The 16482-nt window shown below is 40.7% G+C and overlaps 1 pseudogene; it reads left to right on the top strand.

Annotated features, from left to right (window-relative positions):
* Window positions 1-12684: 12684 nt before the first annotated feature.
* On the top strand, window positions 12685-15067 carry LOC105810660 (annotated as a pseudogene).
* The last annotated feature ends 1415 nt before the right edge of the window (window positions 15068-16482 follow it).

Here is a 16482-nt window from a genome sequence, read left to right as displayed (position 1 = left end):
GTAAAATAAGAAAGTATATGTGATCATACTTTGTTAATTTAAAAGATCAGGCAAATAAGAAATCTCATTATTATGTAAGATTATAGTACTCTAGTAATAGAAAATGAGGATGCATATGTAATCACTCTAAGATACTCCCTACAACAAAAAACTGAAAAGAGCCTCCTAACCTTAGACAAGCCATTAATGAAAAGGTTATGTCCCTATCTTACTTTGATATGTGATATTGAAATTGGTTAGGGAAGAACGATCTTGATTAAGTGGGGTTATGGAAGCAATAAGAAACTTCCTATAGGACTCGCCTGGAAAATTTACGACTTATTTAATCACTGCAAAGGCTACAAAGCTATTAGGTGGGAAAAGCTACACTCTTCGTAGCTTTACAAGATCTTTTGATTTCAAGATACTGGGCAGTCCTCCAGAATCCTACATATGCCCACAAAAATTAAAGGTTGAAACAAACATTATAGTCTAATCTGGAAGAAAAACTATAGTTGGATTAAATAGTCAGTGATAAATTAATGATGCACTTTCCGATTATGGCTGGGGGTTTCTATTCATTAATTATGTTTTAAATGTTCAATCCATTGAAACATTTTGTTTAGCAGGGGAGTTGTGTAGAAAAGATGAGGTGTGAGATTTAGACTCAAAATATCAGGGTTCACTTCCAATTCTACCATTACATAGTTGATTCATTTTTGGCAATTTGCTAATCTCTCCATTAGTTTTCTCATCCAAAAATGTGTGTAATAGAATCTCTTAGTGTTATCAGAAGATTAAATGAGATGCCACATACAAAAGCAGTTAGTTCTTTCTCTTTGTAGGTATTCATTAAAGGTTAGTTTCCTTTCCTGTTTTAATAAAAATGCTATATTGGAGGCAGGAGCCTCAGAAGAGTCAGGTGAGTAGCAAAGTATACTAGTCATTTTTATTTTTTTCATTATACCTAGGGAAGCTTCCCTATTCAATTTATGAGTCCATAACCTCAGAAATACCACCCAAAAAATGGTTACCCAGCACAGAAGGAAACAAGCAGTTCTTTGAAAGCAGGTCTTACAAACCCAAGACATTGGACCTCCACAATGAAGTGGATGTTGTTTTGATAGCTATCTCAATCTCCCTCCATTGTTTAATGACCCCGTAATAACCATTATCATTCCTGGGCTGCACTCATCTCCTTACTCCCCTTCCTCTTTTAAAAGCAAAGCCGAACCCTTTTCTACACAATTAAGGATGTGGAGATGTTTAAAGATAGTCAAACCAGTACATTCAAGATTTACTTTTTCATTGATACTAGGTTGGGGAGTGGGTAAGAAAATGGAAATTTAAGACATTGTGTTAATATGAGTTTGACGCTATAAACTGAAGCTTATAGTTAATAAGCTTACTAGCCATAGACTTATTTGCTATAGTTAGAGTCAAGAAGCTATTTACCTTGAACTTCAATTCCAGATACATGGCTCAACTAATAGCTTTGAGTAACTTCTACCCCTCTAATGACCTCACTATTTCTTTTTTTTCTACTTCCACCATTAATTATATCTGCTCTATTATCTCTCTAAGATACCATCTTGTCCCCCAGAAAGCAAATTACTTAATGATTTTTCTAACGTTTGCTGCTTCTTTCCACTGGACCTAAACATAGGAACACATCTAGATTAGAAGATGTCAGGCTCAGAGGACCTTCCTAAAGGCAAGCACCAGAAGCATTCACAAAGGCAATTAACTACGTTCACTGAGAAACATAGTTACTGGAAGAGTTGAACATGTTCACTGGAAGAGTTGAACATCTTGTTTAATATGAACTCACACCCAAACCCCAGCATCCAGAAAGAAATGACCTCAAAAATGGTTACACATCTAAGAGTACTGCAGGTTTAGTTCAAGATCCATAGAGCAAAACTCAAGAAAGCAAATACAAGCATATTCAGCAAAAACAAGAAGCTCAAAAACAGTAATTATTAGAGGGAGACATCAAGATCAGTCCTTCCAAGAGAACATGGTCACTCCACTCTGATCTTCTAATGGTGACTATCCTGTATCCCTAGTATATGCAGATCATGTGGTCCTCTCATCCCAACTCAGAATATGCCCCAATTTTAAGGCCCCTAGAGATCACTCTCTTGATCACAAAATAGTCCACTTTGGCTGCTGTGATGATCCTAACATATACTCCCTCTATCCCATTTTGAAATCCCAAGTTCTTTCCCCAAGCTTCAATTTCTAACTCTTTTGGCTTTTTATCTCTACAAAAAATTTATCAGCGAGAGAAGCTAGACACAAAACACCACATATTGTAATCATTTGTAATGATTCCCATAGATGGGAATACTTATCAGCAATAAAACGGAACAAACTAGAGATATACAAAACACCATGGATGGGCTTTAAAAACATTATGCTGAATGAAAGAAAAAAGGCACAAAAGACTACATACTGCATAATTCCATTTATGTAAATTCTTACAGCAGGAAAAATCTATCTATAGTGGCAAAATCAGATTAGTGGCTGTCCATTAAGCAGAAAGAATTGAGTAGAGAGAGGCACCAAACAAATTTATTGGGGAGATGGAAATGTTTCATGTTTTAATTAGGGTGGCAGTTATCTGATGTATAAATTCATCAAAACACATAGAACTGTACATCTAAAACCTGTACATTTTATTTTACTTAAATTGTATGTCAATAAAAATATATTAGAAAAGGAATCACGTTTTACTGTTTATCACTATGGAGAGTGCTCTACACATGAAGGAAAGGGCACAGTGTACAGCTACTTCAATATGCCCATTAATCTTGTCTATGCTGTTGAAATTTTGAATGGCCTTTCCATTAAAGAAGAAAAGTAAAAGGAAGCAAAGGAGGGAGGGAAGAAGGAGATTCATTTTCTGACTAAGCAGGAGGTATTTGCATACTGCATGAAGAGAGCAAAGAACTAGACTTTGGGACCTTCATTACTCCTCACCTATTCATTGCACCAAAAGAGACATACAAAGATCAGGTATCCTTATAATAAACTGTTAATCTACAAAGTTGAATCTGGTTACAAAGTCAGACTTTTGTATTCTTGCTCCCATAAGAAAGCCCCACACACAGGTCCCGTGCATGCCTAGTTCAATCCAAGCTTGTAGTATTTTTTTACTGAGCTCCCACAAAGGAAATGTCAGCACTGGTCCATAGTGCTGACCTTGGAAGAACCAAGAAGACTTCAGAATGTTCTCTCTCTCTCCCTCTCCTCTCATCTTTTGCTCTTGGGTTGATTATAGGTGTATTAAGTTCATTCAGTTCTCTATTTATAGGCTGTTATGAAATCTGGCTGTCATTAATCAATAACCCAAGGCTTGAAAGTTTCTGAAGGAGAAGTCTCTTTTGTAGATATTAAAAGTCAAGCTTTTTATAAAGAGTAATTAAGGTAATGCTGTCTGCATGGGGGGATGTTGAGATCTCATCATCTGTAATGATTCCACCATGTAATTCATGAGTAATACTTAGAGAAGCTGGTAAATGGGAAGCCACATAATGAATAAGAAGCAGCAGCTGGGCGTGGTGGCTCACGCCTGTAATCCTAGCAATCTAGGAGGCCAAGGTGGGAGGATCGCTTGAGCCCAGGAGTCTGAGGTTGCAGTCAGCTACAATGACACCACTACACTTTAGCCGGGGCAACAGAGTGAGACTCTGTCTCAAAAAAAAAAAAAAAAAGAATAAGAAGGTGAAGTACAGTAAGAAAAAAATAGCTCTTAATGAAAGCTATTTTACAGTATTACTAATAACATTATACAATAACCTAATCATACATGCATTGTTTCACTTATCGAAATGATGATGGCATAATTAGCACAAGCACATGAAATCTCCTTCAACTGTGAAAATAATTTCCTCATTGATTCGACAAATATCGAGCACCTATTGTGTGCCAGGGACTTTTCGAGATTGCTTGGAATACATGAACAAAGTAGACATTGTACAAATCTGATGGCAATAAGTGTAATAGAGAAAAAATAAGAAAAGTAGAAAATAGAAAGTGAAAGGAACTTCTATATAGGCTCAGATGGTTAAGGAAGGTCTTTCTGATAGGTGACACTTAGCCTGAGATGAAAAATGTTCCAGATAGATGGAAGAGCAAGTTCCAAGTCTCTGAGATACAGGATTGAGAAAGTCTGATAGTTTCTTGCATACATAGCCGAAAGCAACCTGGGCGGTGGGGGCAAAGTGAAACAAGAGTAAAGAAGATATTGATAAGTCAGGGCTGTTTGTAGAGGTTTGGTTGGTGATGTTTTGCTTGACATACACAAGTGATCAATAAATCTTTCTAAAATAAGTGCAATGCAAAAATCAACTCACGCTGGGTAACAGATTTAAACCTAAGGAGTGAAACTATTAGAATTCTAGAGGAAGATGTTGGAAATACTCTTCTAGACTTTGGCCTAGGCAAAGAATTTATGAAGAAGACCCCAAAGGCAATCACAGCAACAGCCAAAATAAATAAATGGGACCTGATCAAATTAAAAAGCTTCTGCACAGCCAAAGAAACTGTCACAAGAGCAAATAGACAGCCTACAGAATGGGAGAAAATTTTTGCTTTCTACACATCTGATAAAGGGCTGATAACTAGAATCTATATAGAACTCAGGAAAATCAACAAGAAAAAATCAAACAACCCTATCAAAAAGTGGGCAAAGGACATGAACAGAAACTTTTCAAAAGAAGACAGAATAATGGCCAAAAAACATATGAAAAAATGCTCAACATCTCTAATCATCAGGAAAATGCAAATTAAAACCACAATGAGATATCACTTATCTCCAGTGAGACTGGCCTTTATCAAAAAGCCCCAAAACAATAAATGTTGGTGTGGATGCGGAGAGATAGGAACACTCATGCACTGCTGGTGGGACTGCAAACTAGTGCAACCTCTGTGGAAAGCAATATGGAGATATCTCAAAGAGATACAAGTAGAAGTACCATTTGATCCAGCAATCCCATTACTGGGCATCTACCCAAAAGAGCAAATGATACTGTATAAGAAAGACACCTGCACCCGAATGTTTATAGCAGCACAATTCACAATTGCAAAGATGTGGAAACAACCCAAGTGTCCATCAATACATGAGTGGATTAATAAAATGTGGTATATGTATACCATGGAGTACTATTCAGCTTTAAGAGACAATGGTGATATATAGCACCTCTTGTGTACTACTGGATAGAGCTGGAACGCATTCTACTAAGTGAGGTATCCCAAGAATGGAAAGACAAGCACCACATGTACTCACCATGAAATTGGTATTAACTGATCAACACATAAGTGCACATATAAGAATAACATTTATTGGATGTCAGGCATGGGGGAGGGGGGAGGAGGGGACGGGCATATGCATACACAAAGAGTGCAATGCGTGCCATCTGAGGGATGGACACACTTTAAACTCGGACTTGCGGGGGGCTGGGGGTCAAGGGCAACATACATAACCTAAACATCTGTACCCCCATAATATGCTGAAATAAAAAAAAAAAGTAAGTAAAAAATAAATAAATAAATAAACCAGAATGAACGGGGGGAAAAATAAAAAAATAAAATAAGTGCAATGAGCACCAATGGTCAGCTGATTCGAATACAAGAGTTCTTGCCCTTTAGCAACTTCCTATGTCATTGTTGAAGCATCAGCCACAAACAAAGTTGTTAGAAATCATTCAAGACTGTGATAAGAAGCAGAATGAGCATTAAAAAGAGCATAAGCTTCGGAATCAGACAGAACTTTGAGTCCAGACTCTTCCACTTACTAGCTATGTGACCTTTAGTAAGTTATTTAACCTCTGTGCCGCAACCTCATTTATAAAATTGACATAAAAGTGCATTTCTCACATAGTTGCAAAGATTACAATAGGTGGTGCGTTTGAAATGTTGAACACCATGTCTGACACATACTTAATAAATAGTAGCTCCTCTCCATTTCTTGTATGTGCCTGGTGCTTTAAAAGGAGACATGCTGATTTACCTGAAACCATCATATTTTTTTATTTCAAAATATTAAGGTGGTACAAATGTTTTTGTTACATGGATAGCTTTTATAATGCTTAAGTTAGGTCCATTAGTGTGCCCACCACCTGAATAGTGTTCATTGTACCTGATAGGTAGGTTTTCACTTCTGCCATCCTCCCCTGCTTCCACCTTCTTGATTTCCAACAACCTTTACTTCTCTCTGTGCCCATGTGTGCCCACCGATTAGTTCCAAATTATTAGCGAGTACATGTGGACACCATCATATTTGATTCTGACAACAGTCCTGGGGAGCAGAGTTGCAGTGAGCAGCATGGCCTTCAAACACACAAAATACTGAAGGAAAGGAAGTGTTCATGGCCAAACTTGCTGGGGGAAGCATGGCTTTTCTCCTGCATCAGTCATTCAACATCAAGAAAGCAATAGTTTCCTCTTTTTAAACCCTGAGTACCAGGCAAAGAATACATGTCGGTCCTATTTGGAAAGGGACAAGAGTAGTATTAATGAAGTCATTGGTAATCACCTCTCTTGGATTTTTAAGAGACTTGGCTGTATCACATCCACTGGGTTGAACCACATGAGCATGCTGACATTTGACTGGTTTTTACCTACAAAACTATAATTTCATATGATTCAACCTAATACCTAATTACTGAATTTTTTAAAGACTTTTAGGTTTCTTTGTTTATTTTCTTTTCTTAAAGGCTGAATCAGGGAAGGCTAAGACATTACTTGTTCCTCCCCACCCTCCACAAAAAAGAGGACAGAATAGGCTTTCATTTGGTACAGAGAATAATGAGTACCATGTGATTGTCAGCCCATAATGTCATATTATTAGCCCCTTTTTGCATTTCATATTTACAGCAGCATGTGGCTGAGTTCAAGCTTGTCTTTAATCTTCCCCTTGTTCTGACGAGGGGCAGTGGAGTTTAATAGGTTTGTAATTTGGGCAAACGCTGTGCGGGAGACTAAAGAACAGCAGGAACAAATTGGTGTCATTCTGTTCACATGCTAGAGAGAGAGTGTAAAAAGACAGTTTACTTCTCTGGTTGGGAGAAGATGTGAACTGTTAGTGGAAAGTAAATTGCCACAACGTAGAAAAATGAACTGAATGGATTTTTTTTTTTTTGGTGGAGGGGTTAATACTAAAGGGATAGTGCAGTATTTGATGGTTCAAGATGACATCATTTGAACTGCAAAATATTAAACCCTTAAGGGCCCTTTAGAGATTATTTAATCCAACCCTCTTTTATAGTTGGGGAAATAGAGATTCAGAGAAGGAAAGCAACCTTCCCAATATCACACAGCTAATAACTGCACTTTTCAAAATGATGCATGCCTAATCCAGGGAGCAGCTCTAGGTATGTGAGAAGAACCCAAAACAACAGGATTAACTTGAACCTTCTTGACTCTTTAGTGCATCGACTTTACTACAGATTGGTCATTTAATATAAACATTAATTAATTCATAATCACACATGCAAATTAAAATATTCACTGAGCTATCACTCTACACATTTCAGGCTGGCAAAAATCAGAAATTTGTGTAATGCCAAGGGTTGGAAGAGAGGAGGGAAAAGAGGAACAAGCTCTGTTCCCCTGCTGGTTGGAGTCAAAGTTGGTGTAGCCATTCCAGAGAGCAATCTGGCATGACTTAGTCTCATGAAGCAAACACATATTCTAGGGCCCAGCAATTCTCTTCCTGGTATATACTCCAAAGAAATTTGCACATGAATCCATATGGGGACATGTACAAAGATGCTCCCTGCATCTTTGTCTAAGGAGGCATGGACTTGGCAGCCATGTGGGTGCTCATCCCTGAGAAAGTGAACAGGTAAAATGTGGTTGATGTGCATGCTGGAGTATAATGCCTCAGTGTAGTATCAGGTTAGATGTACACAAAGAGCATGGATGGTTCTTATATACACGGTGTTGAGAGGAAAAATGTAAAAATTCAAAGAAGATATATAATAAATACCATTTCCCTACATTAAAAATATATGTACATACAACAATACTTTTTTATTAATACATTCAAATAAAAAGAGCATAGTTGCATATGTTGGGAGAAAAAATGGGAAGGAGGGTAGGAGGCTAAAAGGGAATAAAATTAAAATGAAATAAACAAGAGATGGAATGCCAGATTCACATGAATTTTGAAAAGAAAATAGTAGATTTCAAGTAAATGTTCTGCTTGTGGCTGGCTTTGGAACATCTGCCCAATACTATGGAGAGTAGAAGTGGAAGTGGGGTCGGGGAGGTTCCGGGTTCTATCGCTAGGGCTATTTTGATATAAGAAATCAAGAGGCCCTGAACCACTCAGTGTAACCATGGGCTTTGCTTATGGACCAAACTATTCCACCTCATCTTCTCTTCGGCGCTCCCTGAGGGATGTCTAGGCCAAAGTTGCATGCTGGACCTACTTTCTACCATTCCCAATGTCAACTCTTTGTTACTTGGCTCCTGGAGGGAGAGTTCCCCTCCCCAGTCACCTCCATGCCAGGCCTGACTTGTGGAGCTTTCTCTCCTCAGCAGTATAAAGTTTCTGCTACTTTCCCTGCTGGCTTCTACCAGGAGAGTTTTCTGTAAGAGCTGCCACTATGTATTAATATTTAATTCCTGGCCGATGGCCAATGACAGGCCACAGTTGTTTTACAACTTCCCAGCTTTACAATATAAAGGAATGCTGTTAGAGCCACAGAGCCCAGAATCTTGGGGCATGGAATTAAAAGTCTGAAGGTGCATGAAGAAGACAGAAAAAACAGGGACACCTCTCCATCAAGATCACCCAAAAGGGCTTAGGCAGAGAAAGAGAGTGTACATAGAAAGGGGAAGAGCTTGGGAAGGCCTAAAAATTTGTAGGAGAGTGTGAGAAAAGTGGGGCTGGTAAAACAGGTTCCTCAGTATTAATGCCTTATGATTGTAAAGAGAACGAACGTTGATGAGGAAAACAAAAGAACAGTCTGTGAGGCTCCAATGAGAGAGCAGCTGTGGAAGTGGTGTTAACTTGCAAGCTAGCTGTATTATTTAAGCATTCTCATATTTACAATCTGTCTTGCTGCCAAAGCTAATAAAATTTCCAAGAGACATGGCTTATCAATTTCTCAGCAACACAACAATCTCAAAAGTCCTTAACGTAGCCTCTACGTGGATCACTTTAACTCATCACTACTATATCATTTACTTCTTTGGCCCTTCTGCCCTTTTACAAGTGCCAGCATCTCTGTTGTTCTGTAGCATTTATCCTCATCTCCAACAAAACAGCAAAGGGAGATGAGGAGCTCCTGCCAACTAGGATCAAAAAGTTCCCATCACTAGGATTACACCCGGTGTTAGGGAGTTGTACTTAACTCCCAGAAAATAAGCACTGGAAATTGCTTGATCGGTTTTATCCTATTTTCTAAACGTTTAACCCCTCTAATATGATGTGCAGAAGGGTAGGGTACAGAACCAGTCAGACATGGGTTCATGGCTTGGCTCCGCCTCGGCGTGGCAAGTTTTTTTATTTTTTTATGCCATGAAGAAAACTTTAATAGTCTTCAAAGTAGAAATTTTACAGTTAGCATTGATTCACCACACTTTATAGCAGATATTTCAAACACGTTGAAATAAATGTATTTATAAAATTCCCCATAAGGTTCTACAGAAAAGCTGGGTATGATAGCTCATTCAGGAAGCTGAGGCAGAAGGATTGCTTGAGCCCAGGAGTTAGAGGCTGTAGTAAGCTGTGATTAATACCACTGTACTGCAGCCAGGGTGACAGAGAAAGACTCTGTCTCAAAAAAAAAAAAAATTTCTACAGAAAAATAAAGGCAAACATTTATAATTTAAGGGTAGGAAAACTTTTAAGCAAAATACAATAGGATAAAGCAAAAAAGCCTGATTTGTCTAGATACATGAGAGACCAATACAAAAGAGCTATATGATAAAAACACTCGATTTCAGATTCTAGCCCAGACATCTCCCCTGAACAAGATACTCAACATTTCCACTTGTATTTCTAACAGACATTTCCAAATTATCACATTCCAAACAAAATACCCAATCTTACTTCCCTGAATGTATAGTCATGCATTGCTTAAAGATGGGGATAGGTTCTGAGAAATACATTAGGTGATTTTGTCATTGTGCAAACACCAGAGTGCACTTACACAGACCTAGGTGGTCTAGCCTATTGCACATCTAGGCTATATGGTACAGCCTACTGCTCCTAGGTTATACCTGCACGGTACGTTACTGTCGTGAATACTATAGTCAACAGTAACACAATGGTAAGTATTTGTGAATCTAGACATATCTAAACACAGAAAAGGTAATGTGCTGCAGTACTACTTTATGATGGCTGTGACATCACAAGGGGATAGGGGTTTTTCAGCCCCATTATAATCCCACAGGATCACTATCATATATATGGTCCATCATTGACCAAAACATCATCATCTAGCACATGACTGTACTCCTCTCTTGGCCTTCCTATCTTGGCTAATGTTCCTGCTCTTCCAGTTATTCAGCCCCAAATACCCTAGAGCCCTCCTTGACTCCTTTGTCTTGCTACCCCATCCAGGAAGTCAGCAAATCCTGTCAGCTACACCTTTAAAATATATACAGAATACAACCCCTTCTCACCTCCTCCTCTGGTACCATTCTGTTCTTCGATTGGGCCTGAGGCAGGCATTCAGTGGAGGGGAGATGACTGGCCCAGAGCTGCTGTCTCTTCTGGGAAATGAGGTCCAGAGCCCAGCAGCTCTGAACAAGCAGAGTAGGCAGCCTAGTTCACCTGCCTGAAACCTGAGTTTCTGCATTTGCTCTGGTCATACAGGCCAGCCACAGATGACCTGTCCCTGCTCAGGGCCCTGGGGTTCCTTGTCTCCAGTCTTGTTATGGCTTTTTGGTCTGGTCCAAACTTGTTCCCAGCTAGGTCACTGAGCTGACGGACGCTCAAAGTCACAGGAGGCCCAGTTGACTCACCCTACAGCACTGATCAAAGCCCCGATGTTAATTCTATCCTTTGTGTTAATTTCTGGGAAATGTCCTCCACAGACAGAAAAGGTCCACCCCAGCACAAGACCGGAATGGCCCAGTGACCTCCTCTCAGGCACCCTAGCACTCTATCTCCCCTGGGTTACAGCCCAGAGCCCAGGGCTCCAGTCTCTTTGGTTCTGTTTCCATGGGGCCCCATGGCCTCTATGACATCATGATGCAAATATCTTCTGTCTCTGATGATGATTTCTCCAAGGTTCCACCACAGTGGCTCACCCACCACTCAGAAGGCAGAGGTAGCATTTTCCCCACTGGTTCTGAGGTCTGGTTTGGCGGAAATACCAATTCATCCACTCCACCAGCTGTGTGTCCTTAGCAAGTCATTTAAGCTCTCTCCATCTCTGTTTATTTCACATACAAAATGAGGAAAATAATACCTATCTTATAGGTTTAGTAGATATGAAGAACAAAGCACAGCTTCAATATGATTAGTTTGGAAATGTTGAAATCAGACATCTTTTTCAAAGACCAGGAAGTCTGAAGAATTAAAGAGGTAAGAAGAAAACAATTTTTTAAACCCAAGGGACAGGATCCAGAGAGTTCAGTTAGATAGAGCACGGCATTTGTTCTCTCTTTCTTCCCTCCTTCCTTACACCCGCATTCAAACTTGCTTAAGCCAGCACCAGGACTAGGATGAGGCACTATAATGAAGCAGTAATCAAAACATATAATAGTTTAATGCAACAATTCTTAAAATCAAAATTAATACCAAAAAATCCATGAGGAAGAAAACATCAACATTTTAAATAAAGACAAGATTTGATTACTGTATTAAACCAAGAAGTGAGTGAGGATAGAAAGATTGAATTTTACACCTTGAGAAACTGCAATTCCAGGTAGACAGAATCGCAAATTCATCCTACTTGGTCTAACTCATGGTTCAGTGTTGCCCTCCACCTCCTCACACCTGTTGGGAGCTCAGGAACAAAGGCAGGCTCAGTGGACAGCTTCTGGTTCCCTTGGACATTCCTTTGTTAGGGTGTGTGCGTGAGGAAAGGAAGAGGTTTCAAATCAGTATAGTGACACTGGGTTCTACAAACCAGGCAACTCTCTGGTGGTTCTTTCTCTTTCCCCATTCTTACCTTCTCAGGATTTGGCCCCTTTCTAGTAAGAGAAAGTTATGGGAAGAAAAAGAAATGGCCTCTTCACTACTGATGCAGTTCTTGATCTTTTTCTATGGAGGACTCTTGTCTTCGTCCACTTTGTGCCGCTATAACAGAATACCTAAGACTGGGGAATTTACAAAGGACAGAAATTTATTTCTCACAGTTCTTCAGGCTGGGAAGTCTAAGATCAAAGCAATGGCAGATTCACTGTCTGGTGAGGGTCCAGTCTCTGCCTCCAAGATAGTGCCTCGAACACTGCATCTTCTGGAAGGGAAGAATGCTGTGGCCTCACATGGTGGAAGGTGGAAGGGAAGAAAGGGACAAATTCTATCAAGCTCTTTTATAAGGGCACCTGATCCCATTCACAAGGGGAAGAGCCCTCATCACCAAATCACCTCTTAAAGACCCCATCTCTTAATACTATCACATTGGCCAGTAAGTTTCAACACCTGAATTTTTGAGGGGATGTACTCAAACCATAGCAACTGTCAAAAAAAAGTCTTCTCAGTTTTTCATGCCTGGAGCTCAGCCTGATGACGTCATGGCTCTGCTACCTCCATGGACTGCACTGCCTTCACTTTGCACCTTGCAAATCTATGTGGCTGCATTTGTGGTAGCTTGGGCCACTCGTGGCCAGCGCCACCTCTGGGCACGATGGCAGAAGGCAAGGAAGGACTCAGCAGGTGCACGAGAGGGACCCACAGCTGAGCGGCATGCAATGAATGGCAGATTTTCTGTAGATGCCCATTGTCAGGTTGTGTGGGCTGAGCCCCTGGGCCACCTGGGGTGGGGCAGGCAAGAAGAAGCCCCTTACTGGACTTGGCCCCAGTGGATGGACAAGAAACTACTGATCATGCTGGCCACCCACACCATTTGCTTCCACAACCCCACTCCCTCTATCTCTTGGTAGAAGAACTTCAAGGAGTTCCATGGAGAGCATCAGGAGCATTGGGTCAGGGTATGAAGGCCAGCTTGCCTTCTCTCCATGCTGGGTTCTGTCATTACCCAGAGCACAACTAGAGAGCCTGCCTGGAATTTCAGAACAAGGAGGTGAGCTGCAGAGGGTGACTGACTACACAGGAAAGGCTGCTTTGGAGGTTTGTCTTATAGCGGACAACTTTCTGGGGTCCACGTGCTTCTCCAACTTCCAATGACATCTTCGGCCTGCATAAGCTGTAACCATAACTACTAAAGTAGGCTCTGCATCTGAAGTGAAGAACTCTGACCAGTTATCAGATGTAACCAAGGAGCAACCTAAAATAGCAGCAAACCAGAAGAATCAACCATCTGATCCTGAGGAGAAAGGTTCCTAGCCATCTCCTGCAGCTTAAAGCCAAAGTAGTATACTCTGCCAGAAGAGACAGAAGGATCCATCTAACAGAAGGGGTATTTCTCAGTTCATACCCCCATGGCTAAAGAAACAAAAATCACCTATTAGTGGCCAAAGATTGAGGAGATAAAAAAGAGCCTACCCATGCAGTTGTGGAAGAACAGGTCTTAGATAAAGAGGAACCCCTTCCAGAAGAAAAGAGACAGGCCAAGGGTGATGCTGAAAAAGTGGCTCAGAGGAAGCAACTGGAGATTAAGGTTGAAGTCAAGGAAGAAAAACCTTCCGTGAGCAGAGCTGAGAGACAACCTGCTGAATTAGTAAATAAGGAGAGAGAAGAGGAGAAGGTAAAGGAAATAAAGGAATACAAATCAGAAGGAGCAGCAGCAAAATGAGAGACCAAGAAAGTGCAGACCAATGAGCTAACAGCAGAGGCCTCTCAAAAAGCCACCAAGAAGACCAAAACTGTCCAGTGTAAAGTGATCCTCTTAGATGGCGCTGAATATAGCTGCGACTGCTATATATAGCTGCTAAGGGACAAATGTGTGAACACCTCAATCTCTTGGAGAAGGATCACTTTGGACTTATGTTTCAGGAAAACCCTGAGCAGAAAAACTGGCTAGATCCCACAATAAAAAACAAAGAGACAACTGCAAAATCTTCCCTGGCTGTTCACATTTAATGTGGAGTTTTATCCTCCTGATCCTTTTCAATTGACTGAAGATATCATCAGATACTTGATGTGCATTCAGCTCTGGCAGAACATCACCTCTGGCTGCCTGCCCTACTCCATTGTGTTTCATGCCCTCTTGGGATCCTACACACTGAGGGCTGAACTTGGAGAGTATGAACCAGAAGTTCATGGCAGCGTTGACCTCAGTGAATACCAGTTTGCCCCCACACAGACTAAGCAGCTGGAAGACGTGGTGGCAGACCTGTACAAAAACCATAGGGGCTTGTCTCCAGCACAAGCTGATTAGCGGTTCATAGACAATGCAAAGGGACTTCCCATATGTGGTACTAACCTACATGATGCCAAGGACTCTGAAGGTGTGGACATCAAGCTGGGCATGTGTACTGTCAGCCTCCTCATTTACAAAGACAGGCTGGGACTCAATCATTTTGCTTGGACAAAAATCTTGAAAATTTCCTATGAGCTCAGTAACTTCTACATTAGATTTAGACCTACAGAGATGGAACAGTTTTAGAGCACCATTGAATTCAAACTGCCAACCACCGGGCAGCGAAAAGGCTATGGAAAGTATGCGTGGACCATCACGCTTTCTACAGGCTTCAACAGCCACCAAAGGCCAAGTTCCTGACCTTGGGGTCCAAATTCTGCTACAGTGGCTGCACTCAAGCCCAGACTTGCTAGGCAAGCACCCTCATAGATAGGCCAGCACCACACTCTGAGCATGCTTCTAGTAAACAGGTATTCTGGAGTCTTTATGGAGCTCCAATTGGTGTTGCAGACCACAGTCTTATGAAGGATTCTCCTGTCTCTGCTGGGGAGATTTCAGCATATGGCCCTGAAGTTGTCAGCATTGAAATGAAGTGGTCATTTTATCATCTTCCAAATCTCTCTTTGGCAGATTAAGGATTCCGCGGTGACACACGGGCGCAAACGATCGTTCACCGCTCATCCACACGTGTTCCTGCATCTCTAGTCTCTCTGAATCACACTCTCTTCACACTAGCCAGTGCTTGGCATGTAACTGACATACGTATGTCTGAAGAATTAAACACAAATCTGTAAAATGACGATGAGCATAGCTTTCTCACAGGATTGTTGTAAATCTTAGGCAATGTGAAGATAAACTACTAGTGTAGTCTAAGCTTTACATATATTATAGTGTTTGGTATATGGGAGGCATTCAAAATGTGTCCACTTCCCTTTGGTATCTCTTTCCCCTTTAAATTCCATGCTGAGAATACTCAACTACTCAGCTTCTCTGCTTTTTCCTCGAATTTCATTTTAGCATCCGTCTTTATGGCTTTGTCATTTGAGTGACTTTTGCTGGCTCCTATGTACCTTAATCACTCCTCTCTTTCCTTTGTCCTCATCAGAGCATCAGCATCTGCAAGCTCTATAACTGGATCTGACCTTCATATTATCATACCTGTTTTTAGTCTACCCCTCACAGATTGGATATGCATGAGAGAGGGGGAGGGAGAGAGAAAAAAAAGAGAGAGAGAGGGAGATAGATACTGACTCTGAGACTATTTGAGCATCGTTGCTTTATTCCTCTTTATCACATTGGAGTCATACAGCTCTGGGACCAAGTCCCAACTTCATCTGAGTGATATTAGGCAAAATATTTCACTTCTGGAAGTTTCAGTTTCCTCATCTACAGAATGGAGATAATGGCATCCCCTTCCTAGGGTGTTGTGAAGACTTAATAAGATCATGCATGTGGTGTGAAGCACCACATCAGACCACTCAGAGCCTATCTTGTTATCTCCCCCAGCTACCACAACCCTGGATCCTGGGTTTTAAAGGTTTTTTTTGTTTTGTTTCACTGAACTATATCGAGTAACTATTCTTTTCTGAAAACCATAAATATCTACCAATCAGAATAGTCCCAAAGGTCAGTATTACATCTGTGAATTGCTAAACTCCTATCCAAAAGAGAAAGAAAAAAAGTCCTTTTTAGTCTGAAAAAGCATATTTTTGAAAAGTGTAAAATTTCAATTGAGTTAAATTGCTCTGAATCTAGAAAAGCCATTAAATGACAAATGCTTGCAATCTACCTCCTCATCCACCCCCACCCCACCCTGACACACGCACACACACACACACACACTCACACTCACGCTCAGACTCCTTGACAATGGTCAAGCTATCTATAGCATGTTCCCAACCCTCCTTTTTGATGTAGAATCTGGGTAAGTAGACCTATGAAATAAAGAGCTGATCTAGACAAGAGGGATGGGGGAAGAAGGAAAGACAAGAAAGTCTCCATGAGCTCTATTTGAGAGAGAGGTTTGGGAAGATACAGTTGGGGAGAAATG

Source organism: Propithecus coquereli, unplaced genomic scaffold (assembly GCF_000956105.1).
Source record: "Propithecus coquereli isolate 6110/MARCELLA unplaced genomic scaffold, Pcoq_1.0 Scaffold104, whole genome shotgun sequence".
In the NCBI taxonomy this organism is placed as follows: domain Eukaryota; kingdom Metazoa; phylum Chordata; class Mammalia; order Primates; family Indriidae; genus Propithecus; species Propithecus coquereli.
This window is presented reverse-complemented; position numbering and strand designations above follow the sequence as displayed.